The following is a 24,028-nucleotide window of genomic DNA, read 5'->3' as shown; positions in this document are numbered from 1 at the left end:
CTACCCCTGTCAGGCTGGGTTAAACACCTCTGAGGCTTCCCCAACAACATGTGTTTACCCCTCTGTATAAGTCAGGCTACATCTGAGCTGCTATAACAGAGAGCCACAGTGGCTCAATGGGACAAAATTTAAATTCCAGCACAGAGGTGGAAGGTCCAAGTTGGGTGAGCTGGTTTAGTTCTGCAAGTTCATTCTAGAAACCCTGGTTCCTTCTGTCTAGTTGCTCTACTATCTTCATTCCACAGCTTCCAGTGAAGTCCAAAATGGCTGCTTTAGCTCCTTCATCACACCTAGATTCCAGTCAGCAGGAAGAGAGAAAGTGTTATTCCTTTTGAGAGCATGACCCAGAAGTGGTTTCACATCACTTCTACTCACATCCCATTGGCCAAAACTTGGTCATATGATCACACCTGACTGCAAAAGAGGCTGGGAAGTATAATCACTCTTTTGGCAGTGTGTGCCCTGATAGCACCCCCAAATTCTCTCATTATGAGGAAAAAGATGATGGAGGTTGGTGGACACTGGTAGTCCCTGCCACCCTCACCCTCAGCGCCGAGCACAGTGTTATCTGGTTCCTCATCTGTCAGCCCAGCCAGACTGTAAGCTCTTTGAGGACAGGGACCATATATGGTCGTCACTGTTGCATCCCCAGCAACTAGCAGTGTGCCTGGCACGTGGCAAATGAGAATGAACAGCAGAGGCTAAAGTGCAAGCTGGAGAAACTGAGGCAGGCCCTAGTTCAGTTTCACACACACGTTTCCTGGGTGCCTATTACACGTAAGATCCTGGGGCTCACAGCCTGGTTTAGGTGGCTGGGGGCAGTGAGGCCGGCCTGGCCCAGCAGTATCCCAACCAGTACTGGGTCTGCAGCTGCAAGACCCCCACCTGATGTGGGAGCTGAGGAGCCCCAGGGACTGGTTCAGAAACAGGGCAGAGTCCCCAGCCCGAGGGAGGAGGCCCCATGAGTGCCCACAGGTGGAACAGGCCCTGAACCCTGATCCCACCTGGCCCTGGGCCCACTGTCCTTCCTGCCCTGCCCCAACTTTATCTGGACTTGGGCCCAGCCCTGAGCACCTGCCTTCCCTACTCTCCTGAGAGAGGGCTGGGGATGGGGCTCCCCTCCCCGTGGGCAGCCCAGGAGCCTCGCTGTGGGATAGGCCTGATAGGAGCACTGCAGATTTGAGTCCTAGAATCAAGGGGTATCTTAGGAAGGAAGAGAGAAAACGCTCCCCTGACCCTCCACCCTAAGTGCTGTGACCTGGGATCAAGAGAAGCAGGCTTAGCTCAGAGAACCCTGGGTTCGAGTCCCAGCTTGATGCTTTCCAGCTGTGTGGTTGCACCTCAGCTTCCCTATCTGTGAAATGCGCATCCGCAGCCCAGGTTGGCTTCTCAGGGTTGGTATAAGACTCAAGTGAGGAAAGGGATGTGAAGGCGCTTTGAGGCGTTGGGTCCCGTAGAGAAAAGTTGGTTATTAGTGTTGTTAAGATCAGTGTTATTTATAGGGTACCAGCAGGCAGAGGCCTGGAGAAGTGGGCAAACTATAAGCCAATGTACCATCTGCAGGGTACGGTGCAGTGAGACCTCCATGTTTGGTGAATGGAGGAATCCTGTCTCTCCCCAGCTAAAACCTGTCCACTGACTTCTCACTGCATGTTAGACTACAATAGAACTCCTGTCCTTGTTGGCCAAGGCTCCACGTGGTCCGCCCCCATCTCCTTACCTCCCTGACCTTGAGTCTCACCTCTGTCCCTCCCCTGATCACTCTGTCCTAGCCACTCTTGCTCCTTGCTGTTCCTCCGAGGTATCCAACTGGCTCCAGCTTCATCACCTTCGTACTTGCTGTTCCCTCTGCCTGGATCTCCCTTCTCTGCTGCTCCGGCTTCTCCTTTTGCTTCAGCCTCTCCTTCTGCTCTCCACTTAGATGTCACCTCCTTGTTCTCCCAAAGAGCAACCACCCACCCGGGTGTCTGCCACATTGCGCCGTCTGATTGACTTCCCAGCACTGATCAGCGTCATCGTAGGCACATTGTTCTTGTTCATTCATTCGTTTGCTCATTTCTTCTCTGTCTCCTCCAGTTGAGCACATGGACCATTGTCTGTCTTGTTCTCCACTGTATCCAGAGCCTAACACAGGGCCTGGCACATAGGAGGTGCTCAGTAAGTATCTGTTGACTAAATGAGTACATACGAAGTGAGGGAGGGCAGTGGGACTAACTTTTATTGAGCACCTACTACATGCCAGCCACATTCACTATTGCCTTCAAGACTCATAACATCACTGCCAGGTCAGAATTATTATCCCCACTTCACAGTTGGGGAAACTGAGTTTCAGAGTAAAGAAATGAGTCTATTGAGGTCACTCCAATAGAGGGGGCAGGTGATGGATCTGAAGCCAAGCCTCAGACTGGGGGAAATATTTACAACCTAAACACAAAAATCTTGACGGTATTAGTAGGTTCTTGGGTGTACACATCTATCAGAGCTCATCAACTGTACACTTTAAGTTGGAGGCTCTCAACTGGGGATCATTTTGCCCCCAGGAGACATTTGGAAATGTCCTGACACTTTTGTGGTTGTCATGACTGGGAAAATGTGCAGCTGGCATCTAGGGGTAGAGGCCAAGAGTGCTGCTAAACATCTTGCAATGCACAGGAAGGCCCCAAACAAAAAATTATCTGACCCAAAATGTCAATAGGACCGGGATTGAAAAACCTCGCCTTAAATGGATGCAGTTTATGGTACATAAATTATACCTCAATAAAGTTGATTTAAAAAAAAAAAGATTTGGGGACTTCTCTTGTGGTCCAGTGGTTAAGACTGCGCTTCCACTGCAGGGTGCGCAGGTTCAATCTCTGGTCAGGGAACTAAGATCCCGCATGCTGCGCGGTGCGGCTAAAAAAAAAATTTTAATTACAAAATAAGAAAATAAAAAGAAAAGATTTGTAGCCCAAATGGAAAAGGACTCATACCAATCAGAAAGGAAAAAAAAAAACAAAACCAAATCAGTGAGAGACAATGCCAGACAATTTTAAAAGGCAAATTAACACATCAGAAAATATAAATAGCCAATACATAAATGATAAGGGGATTCACCTCAATACTAATCAAGGAAATGCAAATTGTAACATAAATAATAATTATTTCCCCATCACACGGGAAAAAAAATTTAAGTAATAATATCCTGTCTGGTGACCGTGAGCAAGGCAGTTCCTCTCGTACAGGGTGGGAGGGAATGTAAACTGGCAAAGCCCCAGTGTTGATTTGGGAACACTTCCTGACGTTTTAAACGGACGTGCCCGTCTACCCGCAGTTCCAGTTCTACTTTGTAGAAAGGCACAGCGGGCATGAAGAGTGCTTCATGAGGAGGTTCACTGAGGTGTTGTTTCAAATAGTGAACATTTTTAGGGGAAGCTAAATATCCATGAACATGGGGTGAGGTAAATAAACTGTGGTACATCCATCCCATGGAGTTCTATGCAGCAGGTTGAAATAATGGTAAGGCGAATCTCTAAATGCATAATTTTAGGTGGCAAAAAAAAAGCAAGCCGAGAAATCACATTTATAATCTGTTTCTATTCAGATCACACAAAACAAATCTGAGGCAGGTACCATCATTCAGCATCCATCACCCCTTTCTTCTCACTAATAAGACCCCAATTTTGAATGGGACAGCAATGGGCCAACGCAAAATTATCACATACCCGGCCCACCTTGCAGGCACACGGGTGCAGTAGGGTGGCCACGTGACCCAATTCTGGTCAGTGAGATGTAAATACAAATCTACCAGGTAGGGCTCTGAGAAAGCCACCGTGTTTTTGATCTAAGAGGGGGACTTGGCCCATGTCTTGCCCCTTCTCTGCCCTTCTCCTGGGCTGAGCATAGGATGCCAGGCAATGAAGCAGCCATCTTGAGCCATGAGTTTGAAAGTCACGTACCAAAGTGGCATTCAAGGAAGCTGGTCATTGGTGACGTCCCTGAACGAGTCCACCTCTGGACTTCTTTTTACACAAGAAAAATGGAACCTCTAGCTGGCAAAGCCACTGGAGTCTGTGACTTGTTACTTGCAGCCAAACCCAATCCTAGAGATACTATTAACTCACCGTAGGGAGTGTGTCGCTTGAGTCTTTTGCAACAGAACTATCTTTAAGTATTATTAAGTTAGAAGTTTTTAAAATTAAAATATAAATCAAATATTTCCCATCTGGCTAGAGTCTGCGGCCCCTTGATGTTCCTTTTCAAAATGTGTTTGCCGACTGGCTCAAGTTCTTCTGAAGTGGGAAAAAATGCCAAGGGGAAATGGAGGTGCACCAAGAGGCTTTCCCCCGACTGCCCGAGGGGGCGGCTGGGGTGTTGACTTCACGGAGAAAACTCCCTCCATTTTCCTGATAAGAGGACTCAGGCTGTGTCTCTGACCCCAGAAGGGAGGCTCAGGGGTCAGTCTGGGCTGTCCCCCCTTCACAACTGAACACCGTGGCCCTCTAGCTCAGACATGCAAGCCCCCAGGCAGTGGCCTGGCCAGCTCTCCCATTTGCTTGTCCTCCTCTTCCCAGAAGCACGGTGCTCCCTTATCTGGGGCCAAAGACCCCCCGGGGAAGGGATGGAATGTCATCTGTCATCACGAGGTTGATGAGTCATCTCCTACTGGTTGGAGGCCACAGCCAACCTGACCTCTCCCTTTTGCCCACCCCCACCCCCAGCCTTCCCTTGCGGGTGGGGAAGAATGGGCGTATTGCCTTACAAGTCATAACGGTGACAGCCACCATGTCTGGAACCAGGCCCTGGGAGGTTAAGGACACAGCTTGGGACTCAGACCCCTGGGTTCAAATCCTAGCTCCAACATGTCCTAACCTGGTGGCCTGGGGAAGTCAGCGAACCCCTCCTGATCCCCATTCGTGCATTCAGTAAACATTGATTGAGCAAGCACTCTACACCAGATCCAGAGGTGCTGAGGATGCTGCAATGGACACCCCAGAAACAGTCCTGCCCTTGTGGGGCACAGTGGGTAGAGATATTCTAAATTAATAATGATAAGAATGTTAATAAAACTCCACCTGTCGGTTGGTGATGGGTGCCATGGAGAGAAGGGGACCAAGGTGTGCTGATGAAGGGGGCCTTGTTCATTTAAACGGGTGGCCAAGGAAGGCCCTGAATACATTCACATCTGAGCAAAGATCTGAAGGAGGCGAGAAAGGACTCGCATGCTTATCTCTGGGAAGAGAGTCCAAAGCAGAGGGAACAGCAAGTACAAAGGCCCTGGGGCTGCAGAGTGCTTGGTGTGTTCCAAGAGCAGGGAGCAGGCCAGTGTGGCTGGAGGGGAGTGGTCAGAGAGGCAAGGCAGGGGTCGACTGTGCAGGACATACAGGCCACTGCCAGGACCTTGTCTTCTACTCTGGCTAACATGGGAGCCACGGCAGGGTGTTGAGCATAGGAGAGACGTGATCTGAACTTCCATCGGGTACAGAGAAATGGCGGAATGGGGGTGATAGTTTAGAGAACGCTGCAATAATCCAAGCAAGTGCTTGGTGACTCACACCGGGATGGGGCTGTGGAAGCAGGGGGAAGTGATCAGATCCAGAGGGCTTCTGAAGGCTGATGGATGCGAAGTGGGGCAGCAGAGGTTGGAGAAAGAGAGGAGTTGGTGAGGACACTAAGGTTTTGGGCCTGAGTCCCTGGAAAGACAGAGGTGGCATTTTCTGAAGTGAAGAAGACTACAGGAGGGGCGGGGTCATGCAGGGAGGTGAAGAAGTTCAGTTTCCTACCTGGAGGCTGAGTTCAGTCAGGCATGTGCAGTCGCAGCTGGATATTCCAGCCTGAGTTCAGGTGAAACATTGTGGCAGGAGATGTATGTTTGGAGATTTTTAGCATGGAGATGGTATTTAGAGACTTGCTTTCTTCATCTGTAAAATGGGAATTGAACAGCATCTGCTTTGCAAGGTTGCTGTGAGCCTGGGTTAAGCATTGAGAGGCCCCAGGCAGGTAGCAAAGTGAAGGTAAATGTCTGTGCTAGTAATTCCACACCCGTCTCACTGAATCCTCCTGAGGTCACTATCCTCGTCATCATCTTTGATTTTATAGACAAGGAAATGGAAGCTCAGAGAAGTTAGGTGACTGATCCAGCAAACGGCATAGCCGGGATTCAAAGGCTGACTTTAGAGGCCTGCTCTTGACCTTGCCTCCTGTTGCCTGCATTCCCAGCACCAGGCCCTTGGATCCTAAACTGACCAGACTGGGTGGGGGGGGCGGGGTGGTGGTTCCTAGTTGAGCAGGAAGATGACCACGAGTGGAAATGCCTCCAGGTAAGACGGGACCTGAGCCTGCCCGACTAGAGGCCCCAGGTGCGTAGAAGGAGGGCTGGCGAGATGGTGTAGACTTGTGGTTAAGAGAAGCACGTAGTACTAGGTCACCTGAGTCCAGATTCAGCTCCATTCCTCGCTAGCTGCGTGGCCCTGGAGATAGGACGCATCCTCCTTGTGCCTGTTTCCCCACTTGTGAAAGAGGATAACAGAGATTGTTGGGAGGGCTGAATGGGTTGATTCATGCAAAGTATTTAGAGCAGGCCCAGGAATTTAGTAGGTGCCTCATAAATGCAGGCCACTGTCGTCACTGTTGTGGCTCCAGCTCGGTTTCCATTAAGCATGCACTCCCAGCGCCGGGGCCTCCTGCCATGACCGTGTCTCCATCTGTCCCTTGCTCAGCGTTGCTCGCCTGCCTTGGCCACTGTGAGCTCTGTGTCTTTGGGTTTCTCGCCCCGAGCCTGCATTTCCTCCTGCCCCGAAGTGGGGACAGTGATGATGACCTGGGGTGGGATTAACAGATACGGTGCCTGCAAAGGACACTAGGTTAGAACTGGGATTGGCTCAAAGTCTGTGCTCAGTGTGTGCAGATGTTCACAACAGCCAGAAGCTCAGACCCCATCCCCCGGAGGCTGGATAAACAAGCTCTGGAACATTCTCACAGTGGAACACTTCTCAGCCATAAAAAGAACCCGCTACTGATGCTTGCAAAAGCACAGTGGATCTTGGAGGTGTTACGTTGAATGTAAGAAGCCAGATGCAAAACAGCACGTACTGTGTGATTTCCTCTATATGAAACTCTAGGTGAAACAACACTAACCTATGATGTGAAACAGGATGACCTGTGATGACAAAGCAGAGATCAGTGGTTACCTGGGGCTGAAGTAGTGGAGGGTTGTTTGGAAAGGAGCATGAGGGAACTTGGTCGTAGAAATGTTTGTATCATGTTTTAGGTGGGTGATTCTTGAGTGCATCCGTCAGATATCATCAAATGGAACGCATAAACGTCTGTGTATTTTATTGTGTGTTCATTATTTCCCACTTATTTTAAAAGGTAGAAAAATTTTGTTGTCATTGTCATAAATGTATTATTGTTTCTCTGTTGTATGGCCACTAAGACCCTCCAAAGCCCCCATTTCCCTGCCCCTGGTGCTGTCAAAGTCCTCTGGCACATGAGGGGATGGCCTGGCACTGCAGAAAGAGCCCTTGGACCCAGGTACAAACCTGCCTCTTCCTTGCTGTCTGCCTCAGGCGGGTCATTTAAACCTCGGTTTCCCTATCTGTTAAATGGGGCTAATACTGGTGCCCTGCTCCTGAGATTGTTGCTGAGATTCAGAGAGGTGTGAGGTGCAGAGGCCTTGGATAGTGGAGGCTCACGAAAACAAACAAACAAACAACACAGAGAAGCTGGGAGAGGGTGGGGTGGCTGAGGTCTGGAGCCAGACCACTGGGGGGGGGGCAATTCCTGCTCTTTGGGCTAGTCCCCTAACTCCTCTGTGCCTCAGTTTCTTTATTTGTAAAACTAAGATGATGATAACACCTATCAATAGGGCTGTTGTTTGAGGGTTTGAAGAGATAATCCACAGTGAGTTAGGACAGTGCTTGGCACACAGTAAGTCCTCCGTGAATATCAGTCATTGTTGTCCTTATTTTCAGGGATGGGAGGAAAGGTGCTCGCAACCTCGGGGGCTAATTCAGAGAGCCCAGTACCCTGAATTGTGGCCCCAGCCAGGGTCACGGTGCCCTGCGGGTGGAGGAACGGGCAGCCCAGCCTCAGGGGACCTGGGTCACGGAGCCGCCAGGCAGGTCCTGGGCTCCTCGGGTCAGCCCCCCGCGGTTGGAACAGATCGCTTCCTTCCTCTGTTCTAGGTGCCACGCAGGCCCAGAAACCGCCTGATGTAAGCAGGCCGGCCTGCCCTCTGATGGGGAGGAAGTGGGCGGGTGCCCAGGGCACAGATGAGCCGGGCAGACGTGCCCCGAGGCGGTGCAGTCAGGCTGATGTGGGCATCACACACCCGCTGCTTACGGAGCTGGCCCTGGCCCTGTGTGCTCCCGCTGAGCGGCTTCGGGGTGGCCCAGGGTCAGAGTGGAGAGATCCAGGGTGGGCCGGGGTCAGGGCATGTGGTCTGTCCCTAGTCCTCTAAACACAGCCAAGGACCGGCTCTTGGGGGCCTTGGCCTGCGGGAAGGGTGGGAGGTGTGTGTCCCAGGAGGCGTGGCTGGCGGTGTCTGGGGGGATCCACTGTGTGCGAGTGTGTGTGGGTGACTGTGTAAGGGTGTGTGAGCGAGTGAACGCATGGCTTTAAGAAGGTGAATGAGTGTGCGTATGTGTGTGTACGCGTGTGTGACTGCGTGTGTGTGGGTGTGAGTGAGTAGTTATCTGTGTGCTGTGTGTGAGGGTGCCGGGTGGGGAGCTGCGTCTATTGCTGAGTGTGCAAACATGCTCGGGCATGTGAGCATGCGTCTGGGTGTGTGAATGACAAAATGAGTGTGTGTGTTTAATGGTATGCGTGTGTGTGTGTCCCGGGGTCTGGATCTCGAGGTCAGGGTGTGTCTGAGTTTGTGCGCGGGAGCGTGTGTATCCCTGACTCTGTTGTGTGTGTGTGGGCGTGCGCGCGTGCACGCACTATTTCACTATTGTGAAAAGTTTTGCAAGGAACCACTTTTGCATACAGAGTTTGGCTCCCTTGCATGAGAATGTTCATGAATGGATGGGGTCAGTGGATTGATGCATTTAGAATCTTAAAGTAGCCAAGGAGTTCCCAGGAAGGAAGGAGGAGGTGTGGTCTTCAAACTGAGCACTGACCAATCAGAACAGCTGCCAGCTGCCAATACCCGGGCCAGCCGAACCAGCCTTGATGACGCCAACTTCTGATCCCAACAGCAGCATCCAAGAAAGGCTTGAGTTGGGGGCATTCTGAGGCAGCCCCCAAACCAAACCAGCAAATGGTCAGCCTTTTTATCAGTCAATAATAGTAGCAAACATTTACTCATTCATTCAACCACCAATATTTCCTGAGCAACTACAGTGTTCCAGGCGCAGTTCCCGACACTGGAGATGCAGCCAAGAACAAGATGGACAAAAGTCCCTTTGCTGGTGGCACTAACATACTAGTGGGACCAAGCAGGCAATAAAAAAGTGAACAGCAGATGGAGAGGGTTAATTGGTGATAAGTGCTGTAGATAAAAATAAAATAGGAGAGGTAGATAGAGAACAACAGATGGGTTTGCTGCTTTGAAAAGGTTGGTCAGCTAAGACTTCAAAGGGAAGGTAACATTGGAGTGAAGACCTGAAGGAGGTGAGGGGTGAGTTATGGGGTTATCTAAGAGAGGAGCATTCCAGGCAGAGGGCACAGCAAGTGCAAAGGCCCTGGGGTGAGCACATGCTTGGCTTATTCAAGAAAGAGAAAAGATGACGATGTGGATTTAATGTGTGTGTGTGTGTGTGTGTGTGTGTGTGTGTGTGTGTGTGTGTGTGTAACTGATTATAAAAGCAAAGAGTGCTCCTGGAAAGATCAAACAATAGAGAATGAATAAAGGGGAAACTGAAAATCGATAGTAACTGGAGTGGGGGGAGGGGGAGATGGAATAAGTGTCAGGGTGTCTGTTGCACAGTTCACTCGATAATCAAAGTAATTTTCCATTTTGACAAGGCAGCATCAAAACAGTGCAGCTGCATCTCAACTGCGGCAAAATGCCATGTTTATGGCTCTCACCCCAGCCCCAAGCCCAGCCAGGCACATAGTAGGCGCTTGCTGAAGGGAGTCTCTGCCTTCCATGTCCTCCTAGTTCCCTGCAGCCTGAGGGGGAGAGGAAAGATGGGTGTAAACCCCCCAGTGTAGACACTTAGCCCCCAGTCTCCGTGGGCTGCCTGCCCGGCCCCCAGTGGCCCCAGAATGACAGCGTCACCTCTCTCCGCTCCTGCTTTTATGAGCTGTGAAGGAGGCTTGTCCCACATTGCACAATTGCCCCTTAATCGCTCTTTCCTCTCAGTTATGAATTATGTCATGGATACGGTCGCTCACGTTATTAAACTTGCACAGAGGCCTTATCGTCTGGATGCCAGCCAGCAACCCGGCCTGACCTACTTTCCCACCGGCTTTCAAAATCTCCTCCCTCCTCCTCTTGCTGGACTTTTCCTAAGGAGCTTTCTCTGTGCCCAAAAACTTGCCTCTAAAAATAAAAACTAGAACGAGGTGGGTGGGGCACAGCTGGCCTCACGAAGGCCTGAGGCTGACAGCAGCCCCCGTGATTGTGGCCAAGCTCCTCCCCACCTAGAACTTTCCTCAGGCAGCCTGTCCTTGGGACTCAGGCTTCCTATCAGGACAGGCTGTGACACAAGCCACAGTCAAGGGTGCCCTGGCCCTTGTTTCTCAGTCGTGGATGGGAGGACTGACTTTGGAGCCAGGTAAACCTGGGTTGAATCGTGACTCTGCCTCTAACCAGCTCATGCATGCATTCATTCATTCATTCGCCCCACGGTTATTTATTGAGTATGTTACAAACTGAATGCTGTCTGTGTGCTGGGCGCTGGGGATATAGCAGAGAATATACTAGATAGTATCAGAGAATGGGTCCCCCCCCCCCCTCACAGAGCTTATGACCTAGTGGGTAGAGATAGGCACAAAACAAATAATTGTAAAATAAGAGCAATGAAAATAAATGAAAATGAGACAATGGGGTGGGCTAGATAGTGATGGGAACACCCTTAACTAAGATGGTCTGGGGGCGTCTCTCTGAGGAGGGGGTCATTTAGGCCAAGACCCAAATGATGAGAAGAACCAAGTCTGGGAAGCAGTGCCAGGTAAGGGTGAGGTAAGCGAGTGACCCAGGGTTCAAAATGTGAGCGGGGCTCAGTCTCAGGTTCGTTCAGGGGCAGGTTGGCCGATCAGGAGGCTGCCTCCTTAACGTTTTCACCCTGGGCATCTCGCTTGCCTCAACCTAGTCCTGGACCTACTGGGAAGGAAAAGACTCCAGGTAGGGGAGCAAGTGCAAAGGCCCCAAGGTTGGGAGCGAGCCTGGTGTGATGGGGCAGAGAAAGCCGGGGAAGAGTGGGGTTGGGAGATGAAATTAGAAAGGTGGGTGGCGGGTAGATGACAGAGGTCCTGGAAGGCTGCGTGGTGAGGATTCAGTGAGAGACAGGCACATATTTTGAAGGTAGAGCCAAGGGTACTTGAAGGTAAGCTGATATTTGCAGGGCAGGTGGGGCGGAGTCAGGACCGACTCCTGGGCTGGGTGGGCGGTGGTGCCTTGACTGATCTAGAGGAGACTGGCAAGTGCTTCATCTCCCTGAGTTTCTTTCCTTCATCTGAGATGTTGGGATAATAATACCAACCTCCCCAGACACTATATGACACTTAGCTGAAAGCCTGGCACATAGTGAACGCCCTTCTGACGGCTCAGCCGGGCTTAGTGACTTACCTGGAGTCACCCGGCAAGTTAATGACACAGCCTAAACCAGAACCCAGACCCTGCACTCCAGAACGTGTTGCAGCAGGCAGGGCTGGGCCTTGGTACACAGCTCTCCAGATACGCAACCTCCCAGCCAAAGAGGCCTCAGCTGCCGAGGCCGAATTTTTCTTTTTTTTTCTTTCTCAATTGTGCTTATGCGTGGGGTTGTTTATCTAACTTGGCTGAAGCTAGAGGCCTGGGCCTGTAAACATATCCTTTTAATTATTCCACAAATGAGACATGCTCATAGAATAAAAGTGGAAAAATGCAAATAAGCAAAAAATAAATAAATAAAGCAAAAAAGGAGAAAGAGAGAGAGAGAGACAAAAACAGAGACAGAAACAAAAAGAGACAGAACAAATCAAGCATCTAAATTAGCACATGTGTACCAAGATGCATACATAAAGAACTAAAGGCCTTCATTGCAGGATTCTTTGACACAGTAAAAGACTGGAAGCAACCTGAGTATCCAAGAATAGGAACCTTTTTTTTGTTGTTTTTAGTATCCCATTTTCTTTATTTTTTTCTTTTCTTGTTTTTTAAAAATTAAAATATAGTTGATTTACAATATTATATTATTTCAGGTGTACAACATAGTGATTCAATATTTCTATACATTATACTCCATTTAAAGTTATTATAGAATATTTGCTATATTCCCTGGCTGTACAATATATCCGTGTATCTTATTTATTCTATACATAGTACCTTGTACCTCTTAGTCAAGAAAAAGGGCCTTTTTAGCCAAATAAATTAAATAGTATTTCAATATCATGTAGCCACTGAAGTCAATGAAGCAGACCTCTGAGTACTGATTTGGAAAAACTGCCAAGATGTAACATTAACCAAGAAAAACAAGATGCAAAACAGTGATTATAGGATGCTACAATGTGTGTGTGTGTGTGTGTGTGTGTGCGTGCGCATGTGTGTGTGTGCATGTGCGCACGTGTGTGCGCGCGTGTGTGTGTGTGTGTTTTGCAAGGTAAGACGGGGCAATATGTGTACAGATATATACTGCGAGACGCACAGACCATCTCTCTGGGAGACAAGACCCTGTATTTTCCAGGAAGAATGGCAAGTCAGAGACGGGAGGGAGGTGACTTTCTGTTCCTTTTGCACTGTTAGAGAGCTTTTGGTTTTGGTTTTGTTGTGCTGTGTGCGTGCCTGTCGTCTGTGAAACATTTTAGCAAAGTTTGAAAGATCAGAGACTCCCCTCTTGGTCTCAGAGATTTTCCCAAAGGCCTTGGGATAATCTAGGCTGGTGTTTCCTAAAAGCCTCCCGCAAACCCAGGATTGCAGTGAGATGCCAGTGGGCCATGGGGCTTGGGGAGGAGGCTGCAGGCCTCCTGACCCTCCTCTCTCTGAGCAGTTTCTCTTTTATCTTTTTTATAGGTTGGACAAGTTAAGAGTTCAGTTATGAACAGTTTTGCCTACTTTGAAATGAAATGTTTGAAAAGCTTTGCCCTTGAGTAATCTCATTCTACTGATGAGAAGACACGGGCCCAGAAAGGAGAAAAAAAGATGATCCCAGGCCAGACCTAGCTCTGGTTGAGTGCCTTAGGTGGTAAATTTGCCTCATTGAACCTTAGTTTCCTCCTTCAAAAACAAACAAGCAAACAAACAACTCGACTAGTAAGAACTCTTCACAGATATCTAAAGTGGAAGTTAACCCTGAGTCCTTAGACCTTTTGGTCCTGGCAGAAGGATGCACAGGAAATCAGAATGCCTCTCTCTCCCCATCTGATTTTCCAGAAGGAGTGAGAGTGACCCCTGCCCCCATATCACTCAAGTCCAAGATCAGGCATATCTCAGTTTACCAGAAGTCAACTCACTGCAAAATTCAGGGCTCACTAGGATGCATTCAGCTACAAGGACAGAAAACTCATTGAAAGACAGAAATCACCGAAATCACAGAAAATGATTTCCTTAATCATTAAGGAAATGTATTTTCTGTGTGTTTAGAAATCCAGAGGCAGTGGGGTGGATCTCTCAGTCATGCATTCAGCTGCAAGTAACACAAAACCTTACCATTGACAAGTTTCTATTGTCTCCTGTTACTAAATCCAAGGGTAGGCATCTCTGGCTGATAGGATGACTCAGTGATGCCACTGGGGGCCCGGTTCTTTCCTGGTTTTTGCTTAGCCATCTTGAACATGTGGCTTTTGTCCTCACGGTTGGTCATGGTTGCAAGATGGCCATTCTGTCTCCAGCTCACATCCACATTATAGGCATGAAGAAGAGGATAGGGGCAAGCAGAATGCCCACTACATTTGTCTCTTTTCAAAAAGCTTTCCCAGGGGCCCCACTTGGCAAATTTTGCTAAATTTTTATTGCTCATACCTGGATCACATGGCCACTGATAGCTGTCAGGGACTTTAGGAGACTGAGTGCTTTCAGCTGGCCTATTGCCATCCCAAAAAAATCAGGGTTCTGTAAACAAGGATAAAAGGAAGAGTGGGTATTGGGCAGGCACCGAGGAGTATCTGCCACAAGTCGTTCAAGGGATGTTAATGCAAAGACTCAAAGACATTATACAGGACAAGTGTGTTTTTCTCTTTTTCTACTCTACCATTGGCTTCTGTCCTGAGACTTGATTTATCTTCTCAGACTGGGAGGACGACCCCTTCCTTGAGTACATAGGCTGATACCCCCTCAAACAAAAGAGGGTTCTCTCAGCCAACCAGAAGAGTTGACAATGGCTGTGGTTGAACAGTCAACAATGTCTGCCACATCTATATTAACCAGAATTTTAAAAATCCCATCCTCTTCTCTCCTCAACTCACCGCAATCTCATAACAATATTCTGATAATTCTGCATAACAAACACCCCCAAACCTTTTATTCTCTTGAATATGGAGTTGTTGCAGGTCAGCTGATTTGGTGTGGGCTTGGCTGGATGGCTCTGCTGATCTTGGCTGGACCCATCCACCTGCCTGCTGTTCAACTGGAGGTCAGCTGAGCTAGGCAGGCCTGGCTGGTGTGACTCTGCTGTGCCTCACATGCCTCTCATCTTCTTCTGGGACCCATGGACTTTACCAGGTGTGTCTGGTTACAGTGACGGCAGAGGCATAAAACCCAGGTGCAAACATGCAAGGTCTCTTAAAGCCTAGTCTCCAACGGACACATTGTCACTTTCATCTCATTCTGTTGGTGAAAGCAAGTCACTGAAGTGGCTGAACTCAAGTCATGACGGAGGAAATATGCTCCACCCCTTTTGTGAGAGGAACCATGAGGTCACATGTCAACGGGTGTGGTTCCAGGGAACGGTGAAGAATTCCTTGGCTCTGATATCACCTCTATTTTCTGGTTATCCTACTTCATTGACTTCTCTTTTTCAGTCTCATCTATGGTTTTCTTGTCTCTCTCTTCTCTCCCTCCACATTCAAGAGAGTAAAAGGTTTGGGGTGGTTTGTTATGTAGCATTATTGTAGCTGTAGATGACCAATACATGTAGTGAGAATGGTAATGACATTGTGGTGAGTTGAGGAGAGAAGAGGATGGATAAAAAATTTCCAGACAATAGAGGTGAGGTGGACCTTGTCAATTGCCCAGCCATAGCCATTGTCAACTCTTCTGCCTGGCTGAGAACTCACTTTTATTTGAGGGGGTATCAGTCCATGTGCTCAAGGAGGGGGACCCCTCCCCAGCCTGAAGAGCTAAGTCAGGTGTCAGGACAAAGCCCTGAGCAGAAGAGGGACACTGGGAGTCCCTAAGTGTTCCATCCTCACCTTTACTCCTTCTCTGCACATGGTCTCTGACTTAGGGCCATCCTTGGGTCTTCAGTTACCATCTTTGCACTGGTAATCCCCAAATTTGTAACTCCAGGCTTGGTCTCTCTCCTGAGTCCACCTGTCAACTGGACATGTTCACTGAGACATCTCACAAACCCTCAATTCTTTTTCCCACTCTAACCCTGGTACCCTTGGCCTCAACCATACCCCGAACTTCCTCCTTTATTTTCAGTTTCGTGCATGCCCATCCGTGCAGTCACTCGATCCAGGAACCTGGATGTCAGCTAATCCTGTCTCCATGCTCCCCTTCTTGCTATAGCTGGTACTTACAATGACCATTTGCTGAGCACCACATTCCAAGCATGGGGCTAAGCATCGTACACATATCATCTGATTTAATCCCTGAGGCGAGGGAGGCACTGATATTAATTTGTCTGTATTCCACACAACACTATCCAGCAGCCTCCACGACGTGCGTGCCCCACAGTTAGAGCATGTGGCCTCTTTCAGAAGCTTCAGTGATCATTCCCAAACCAATTGATCATGGAAGTCCCCGCTTTAAAATTCTTTATGATTCTTATTATCCTGAACCCTCTGGTCTGAAGTAGTTGACCCCAAGATTCTTGCATTTATTTACACAAAAGAAGAAATGATTGAGCTTACTCAATGTGTCAGGAAGTTTCTAGATACCAGAGAAACACAAAAGTCCCCAGAAACTTAGGTCCAAGTTTGACAGTAAACAGAAGAACAAGTATCTGACATGTCAGGTAGTGACAAGGAGCTAGGAAGAAAAATAAAGCCGGCTAAGGGATAGGTATTTTGGGAAAGAGACATCACTTTGGTGGGGGTTAGCAGCTCTGATAAGAATGTATTGTAGTGAAGGGAGTAAGGGAGCAGTAAGTGCAAAGGCCCTGAGGCCCAAAGGGGGCATGGTGGAGGCCAGTGCAGTGAGTGGGAGAGATGAAGGAGTGAGGGTGGAGGAGGAGAGGGCAAGATTGGGCAGGCAGAACCTTGCAGGCCACAGTAAGGACTTGGCTTTGACCCTGAGTGAAGTGGGAGCCACAGGAGGGTTCTGAGCAGACGAGGGATGTGACCTGACTTGAGTTTTCACGGGATCCCATCGACTGCATGTGGATAATAGTCTGCATGGGGGTCAGGGCAGAAGCAGGAAGCAGGGTTTTTGCAGGCCTCATGACACTTAGGTCAGAGAGGGAATTCAGTTGTTTGAGTGACATTCTCAAAAAGCACAGGAAAACCAAACAGGATTTTCGGGTTAACTAAGAATCTACCAGAAGATGGAAGGGCCCAGCATGCTTTAGCCTCAGGCACCACTGGGCCACCAGCCTTTTCGGCAGCATCATGAGGAGATGCTGGTGCTGTGGTGCTGGTGATGTCTCTGGGTTTCCCCCACGCCTGTTGGCTGGCTGTTCTGGCAGCACTGGGGAAGGGTGAGTCTTAGCACACCCAGTGTGACCTGGGAGACAGTGACCAGTGACTGAGCTCCCACCAAAGATGCTGACGACTCTGAACCCAAGAACAAACCCTGACGCTCCTAGTTCTGCAAGAACAAGCCGTGCCTCCTTGCATGCTGTATCCCCCCAGCACCAAGCTCCCTTATCTCGCCACACAATCCTTCAAAGAATAACACACGGCGTATTTGTGTCTGCGGTTTGGGTTCCCCAAACCTGTGACATCAGATAAGTGCGATGTTCACAAAAATGAATAACATCACAGAGAGGAGAAAAACAACCGAAAAGAAGCCCCTGGTTTCAGCCTTAACTTCCTCTCCAGGGAGGAAGGGGTGCTATCTGGTTGAGGTTTCACGGTGCAGAGGCTGGGGGGCCGGGGAATGATGTCCTGCCCTCTCCCCAGCTGGCTCCCATCTCAGCCTTGAAATCTCCCCTGCAATATGGAAATGATAATCTCCACCTCTCAGGGCTGCTATTGCAAAGTGATTTTTTAAAAATACCAATAGTGGGGGACTTCCCTGGCAGTTCAGTGGTTGAGGCGCTGTGCTTCCATTGCAGGGGGCAAGGGTTCGATCCCTGGTCAGGGAACTAAGATCCCGCATGCCGTGAGGCACAGCCAAAAAACAGAAAAAAAAAATTTTTTTTTAAATACCAATAATGACTGATCTTTGGATCAATCATATGCCATAGGCCATTTTCTTGGGTAATCTTCACACCCGCCTGTTTCACCCTCACGTGGTGTAGCTACTAAGATCAACTCTGGTTCACAGATGGGGAAACTGAGACTTCGAGTAGGAAAAGAAGGTAGTTATAAAACACTATGTGGCCACTTTTGGTTTTTGGAAAATGCAAACATGTACAACAGAAATTAAAAAATTTTAAAAACCACATCAATATAAAAATAGAATTAGGCAAAAAAGTTTGGCAGGGCATACACCCAAATGTCACAGTGGTTTTCCTGGATGTCAGGATCACCAAGGAGGCACCATGGCTGTCTCTTTTCCATCACTCAGGTCTTAGCATATCGGCACCTCCGCTGTAAGGCTTTCCCCAAGCCCCCGTCTATGGGAGTCCTCCAGCCTCCCATCACTTTCATCTCTTCATGCACTGATCATCACTGGAATGTACCTTGATTTTTCATCTCTTTCTGGGTTTATGGACTTGTGTTTCCCACTAGAACATAATATCCATGAAGCTAGAATCCCAGCCACAGCTCTCTGAGCAGTGCCCATTAGTGGCCCTCAACAGATATTCCTTGACCAACTGATTGTGTTTTCTTATTATTATTTTTTTAAATTTTTGTTAAAAAAACCCAACCGTGTGGATTACTTTTAATTGCTGTTTTAAGTGCTAGTCAAAAATGAGCTGGCTGGAGACCCGGCAGGAAAGGGTCGCTTCTGCAGTCTTATCTGGCTGAGTGTGAAGGAAGTGGGTACCCTGCCTTTCCACAGGGTGGGTCAAGCGGTGAACATCCCAGAGTTTCTCAGCCCAGCCTGCCCCGAGGTCCCTGGCTCCGGAGATCTCTCTGCCTGGGACAGGGTTATCTTTGAATGACAGCGTGTTCAGTGCCCCCCAACCCCCCGGGGTGAGGCCGCCCGGAATCTCAGGGGGTAACAGGGGGCCCCAGGCCAGATGCAGCCCACGGGAGGTGTTACTTAGCCCATGCAGTTCCAACATCTTGGAATTTCCCCATCACTTAAAAATCAAGAGACTTTGGAAGAAAACTAAAATATCTTCCCAAAGGGCATGAAATAAGATGAGAATAAATAGGCGGGAAGACTTCACACCCTTCAAATGACAATTCTGCCAACATATATAAACTTAATGTAATTTCAAGTAGTGACCCACAGGATTTTTTTTAATTGGATAAAATCATCTTGGAGTTTACAAGGAAAAGTATGAAACAGAAGAATGGAAGAACGGTGGGAAGGACTATGACAAAGGTGGTATTTCAACTCACTGAGAAAATGGAATATTGAATCCAGGATGCCAGCATAGCACACTATCAATTTATTCTATTTATCACTAAAATAAAAATAGACTCTCATCTTCCACCATGTTAAAAAAAAATACAGAGATTTCACATAAAATGTCTAGAATTCTGGCTTGCCTGAAAACCCTGTCAATACTGGGCCTTATTTTCCCAAGGCAGCCATGGGCTGGTGCTGAGTTGAAACTCCAGGGCTTTCCAGTTCACCGCAGTCTCCACCACTCCCTGCTGCCTCCCACCCAGCTGCCTTCAATCATCTGTGTGTCTTGCCTGGGCACTGAAGTCACTGGAGTTTGTAGCCCCTGAACTCAGGGTTGGGCACAGCAGAGAGACTCAGGGAACATTTGAGGTTGGTTTTCTGCTGTTAGCCCCCTTTATACTCATGTCATTTTTCTTGGTGGAAATACAGGTTTGGAGGAGGGATGTGGCTTGAGAGCCTCAACCGGGGAGTCAGAATCTTGAGTGACCTCTGAAGAGTGACTTTCCCTCTCGGTGCCTCAGTTTCCTCCTCTGCCAGGGGAATAATAAGAGCTGTCACTCATCATTTGCAGGAATCTATGCCACTGTTCCCATAAAGTGCTCGACCTAGGGCTCAGCGCAGAGTCACACCAGGGATAATGAGGTGGTGATAACAAACCCTCCCTCTCAAATTTAGGGTTTTTAGTTCTCAGGCTTCGAAGAAGGGGAACTAGGAAAAGAGAAAGAAAGGAAGGAGGAGCTGGGCAGAGCAGATTTGCTTTGATCTCCTTTAGCCAAAAAGGAGGAAAAAAAGTAAACAAATAGCCCTGGCCTCCTTTGATTCCACGCTGTCCAAAGAGCTCCGGAGCTGATAAGAACCAGCCAAATTTGATTTGGGCAGCTCCACCCTTCTGACCATACTTTCCCTGGGCGTTTGGAATCTGGAACCCTAAAGCCTGTCCCTGCACCCTGCCACAGCATCCACTTTTCATTCCCTTCTTGCTTTTCCCAGCAACTGGAGACTCTAGGGAGAGAAAGATGGGAAGACTTCCCCACCGGGGAACCCCACACAAGAGATGAGAGAAGGGGCTGGGAAGGGAGCCTCGGAACACGTTAGCCACCCAGCCCCTGATCCCAGGAAGGAGCCCTCCCGTGGGGACTAATGGGAAACGAAGCTCTCAGGCATTGAGAATGAACTGGGAGGAAGGAGGGTGAAGGTTTCGGTGAAGAGCAGGAAAGTCTTCCCACTCAGCGGTTGGTGGAGAGCAGCCAAGTGGCACAGGGCTTCACGGTGTGGCTTTGAAGCCATCCCGTTCAGGGTTGTGTGACTTTGGGCAAGTGACTTCACCCCATCTAGCTTCGGTTTCCTCAACTGCCCTGGCACTGCCTTGTTAAGGGTTAAATTGTTAAGGGTTAGATGAGTTCATGCCTATCAAGTACCTGGCACGTAGTAGGTCCAATAATTGGACGTTTATGGTAAAATGGCTTAGGGAGTCCCAGGACAGCCTCAGGCAGAGAGACGGAAAAATGCTCAGACCTCGAGTCCAGAAAGATGAAAGAAGATCAGCTGTTTGAAATCTCTCAAGGCGCCAAGGGCCATGCAGTCAACAAGGTCAGGAACTGGGGCCTGTTTGAAGTTGGGAAGAGGTAATTCCGGACAGAGTTTAGCACAAAGGGAGGACATTTCCTCCATGTTACCTCCAAGGATGCCCTGGCTGATGGCTTTAAGCTTCCCTAGGGACTGATAAGTAGCTAAAAGTTAAGGTGGAGGGGCTAGAGAATAGTCTCTGGGGTCAGGGGTTCCTTCCCAAGACAGCCGCTTCCTAGCTATGTATGTAACCTGTGTGTCCTGACCTCAGTTTCTCCACCTGTAAAATAGGGGCCATAATAACATCAGTCTCCAGATTTTGAGAATAGAATACATGATATTCAATTCGTGCTCAGTGAATAAGTGGAAGTCACAAGCCACAGCTACGTTAGGGATAAGTGGCAGAAGCAAAGGTCAGCAGAGGAAGAGGAACTGACCGCTCTCAAGTTCTTGGTAATTAAGCCCAGGCCCAGTCCCACGCCAGCAGCTCGACCATGGCCTTTGGAAGCAGGGGCTCGCCCTGCTTCGTGCAGTGCTGAGTCCCCAGGGCCAGAACAGAGCCTGACACATATCAGGGATTTGTTCAAGGAATGTGTGGAACTGGACACCCTGTGGAGTGGAGTCAACCTCCACAAGAGAAAAGGAAGGCACAGAGAGGCCAGGTAACTTGTCCAAGGCCACACAGCAGCCTGCCCACCTGGAGTCACAGCTGGGACTGGGATTGAACGGATCTGGCCTCATAGTGGCCTTGCTCTGCTTCTTGACCTCCTCGAAGCCCACTGTCCCCTTCTTGGCCACTCCTTGTCCAGGCTTCCCCCCACCACGGCAGAGCCGGGGGAAGCTCTTCCGGCTCCTTCAGGCTCCTCCATGGACGGTTCAGCCCCCGCTGCCCTCAGCAAGGACTCGCTTTTCCCTGTCTCCCAGGCAGGCCGGCAGTCGGGAACTCACAGCCTGTGGGCCTCATCTGGCCTCAGAGGTGTTCTGTGTGACTTCACACACAGTGTAGGTGCGTGCATGTGTGTGTGTGTAGGGGTTTTTTTCTCATAATTTTGAATCATTTGCCAACATTTAAAAACTGGAGATTTCACGTAAAAACCAGGATTTCCAACTTCCTTTGGAAAATGGCCAGCTCGGGCCACCCAGGCCCACTTCTCCTCTGGTCAGCTGGTTTAGTGTTCTGGGCCCCTCTGGTCCCCGTGTCCAAGCCCCGCCCACCTCACTCATGTCTGGGCCTGCCCTCCCTCCCTGGGGCTTCCTCACATAAAGACCCCAAACTTGCCATGAGAGACCTGGGCTCCCCGTGCTCCCCGCCACCCCGCTGGGCATCCTCTCATTCTTGGTCCTGCAGCCTGGGGTGCTTGCAGGGGAAGCCAAAGAGGCTAGGTTGGGCCTGGATCCCGGGTCTGTGGCAAGTAGAATGATGGCTCCGCCAAAGATGCCCATGTCCTAATCCCCAGAACCTGTGATTATGTCACCTTAAATGACAAAAGGGACTTGGTGGATGTGATAAAGAATCTCAAGACGGGAAGGTGAACCTGGGTTATCCAGGCGGCTCAACGTAATTGCAAGGGTCCTTATAAGAGGGAGGCAGGGGGGTCGGAGTCAGAGAAGGGGAGGTTTTGATGGAAGCAGAGGTTGGGGTAAAGTGAGCCAGGAATGTGAGTGGCATCTAGAAGCTGGAAAAGGCAAGAACTGGAGCCTCAGAAGGAATGCAAGCCTGTGTTTGATTTTTAGCCTTGGGAGACCTATTTTGGACTTCCAACCTCCAGAACCGTAAGATAACAAATTTATGTTGTTTTAAGCCACTAAATTTGACATCATTTGTTATAGTAGCAACAGGAAACTTATAACCGAGTTTGAATCGTGGTTTGGCTACTTAATTGGCCATGTACCCTTGGGCAGGTGACTTACTATTGCTGAGTCGGGGTTTCCCCACCTGAAAAGGGGTAACAAGGGCGCTCCCTCTGGCGTGTTTGTGAGAGTTCGGTCAACCACGTGGTGAAGCACAGAGCTCAGCCCGGCAGCTCCTGACGCCAGATCTTCTAGCATCACCCTCACATCTCTCTCGGTGTCATCGAAACCAGCTCAGAACAGGTTTAAAAATCTGCCCGCTGATACCCATCCCTCAGCGATAAAGTCCAAACGTCTTACTTCTGGCCCAGCATAACCCACCTTGCCTAATGATAATAATACTGCTAGTACTTGTAAAGCATTTGGCATGTACCAGGCACGATTCTAAGCATTCACCATGTATTCAATTCATTTAATGCTCGCAACAACCCTATCATTTTCCCCATTTTTTAGGTGGGGAAATTGAGGCCAAGGGGGTTAAATCACTTGCCCAGGGTCCCTTGGAAGGGTGGTGGCTACACTGGTGTTTGAACCCACACGGTTGGGCCCTGGGGCCGAGGCGCTGACCACTGGACAGGGCTGCCTCTGTATATGAACAGACCAGGGAGTAGCAGTAAAGGCCCCAGAGTGTGGCTCGAGACTCGGTGGTCTCAGTGTCCCCTCCACCCACCACCTGTCCCAGGTGCAATCCTGGACTCAGGGCTCTCAGGGTCACAGCCATACCCAAGGGTGTGTTTGTTCCACAATTTCCAGCAGTGCCCACTCTGTGCTGGGTGCCGTGTCCCAGAGAAAATGCAGACCCCTCAGCTGCCCCCAAGATCCTGAGGACAGGTGAATATACAGCTGTCACAGCTCAGCAAGAGACAGCAGGAGCTGGGGGTGGGAGGAGGTCAGGGGAGGCTGCCCCCAAGGAGGGACCCAGGGAGTGTGACGCGGGCCCAGCGAAAAGACTGGGCAGAGTGCTCCAAGTGAGGGACAGCTCAGGAAGGGCCCTGCAAAGGGGAGCCCATGTGCTCAGGGAACTGTTCGTGGCCACATGTGGCCGAAGGGCTGCAGGGAGGGGCTTGACCACTCACTCTCCTTGTGACCTTGGGCAGCCCACTCCACCTCTCTGGGCCTCGGTGTCCTCATCTGTAAAACAGGAGTAATGATATAGTAGTACCCATCTCCTAGGGCCGTCCCTAGCATTCAGCCTGGCGAGCCTGCGTCGGGCAGGCTGCAGGAGCGTGAATCGGTGTTGCTGCTAGGATTATTAGGAGCATGAGTGGCCCAACCTACTCACTTCTTCCCCTTGCATTCAGCTCCTCAGATGTAGAAGCCCTAGGGCCCCAACTTCACATTCGTGGCGGTGACCCAGGAGGTAACAAGTGAGGAGTTGCTGCTCCCCAGGATATCACACCACGAGGCCGGTGTTCCGAGCATCCTGAACTCCCAGACTCGGAACTCCAGACCAGCGTCCACTGTCCCCGTGGTTCACAGCTTCCGGCAGTCTCAGCCCCCCTGCCCGGCTTTGCCCCCTCCAGTTCCCTCCCGTCCTTTTGTGTGTAACATTTGTCTTTCTTCCCCTTGACTCACTTTAACTTTCTCCACATCTTGACCAATCCCGATTGAGAGTCACATTTGATCCTTGAGCTTCTCTTTTTTCAAAGGCACATTAAGACAGCATTGCTAAGTGTTTTTGAGCACTTGCTATGTGCC

General features: G+C 49.6%; 1 long non-coding RNA gene across 1 annotated transcript in view; it reads left to right on the top strand.

Annotated features, from left to right (window-relative positions):
- The first annotated feature begins 8,323 nt into the window (after window positions 1–8,323).
- LOC309645429 overlaps window positions 8,324–24,028 on the top strand; it is a 28,115-nt gene continuing 12,410 nt past the window's right edge. Inside the window, exon 1 of the long non-coding RNA XR_014254884.1 lies at window positions 8,324–10,700. This is a non-coding gene — a long non-coding RNA (uncharacterized lncRNA). The remainder of the gene's footprint in view (window positions 10,701–24,028) is intronic.

Source organism: Balaenoptera physalus (genome assembly GCF_965194825.1).
Source record: "Balaenoptera physalus genome assembly, chromosome: 16".
Lineage (NCBI taxonomy): Eukaryota > Metazoa > Chordata > Mammalia > Artiodactyla > Balaenopteridae > Balaenoptera > Balaenoptera physalus.
The sequence above is the reverse complement of the archived record's forward strand: the minus strand, read 5'-3'. Positions and strand labels throughout refer to the sequence as shown.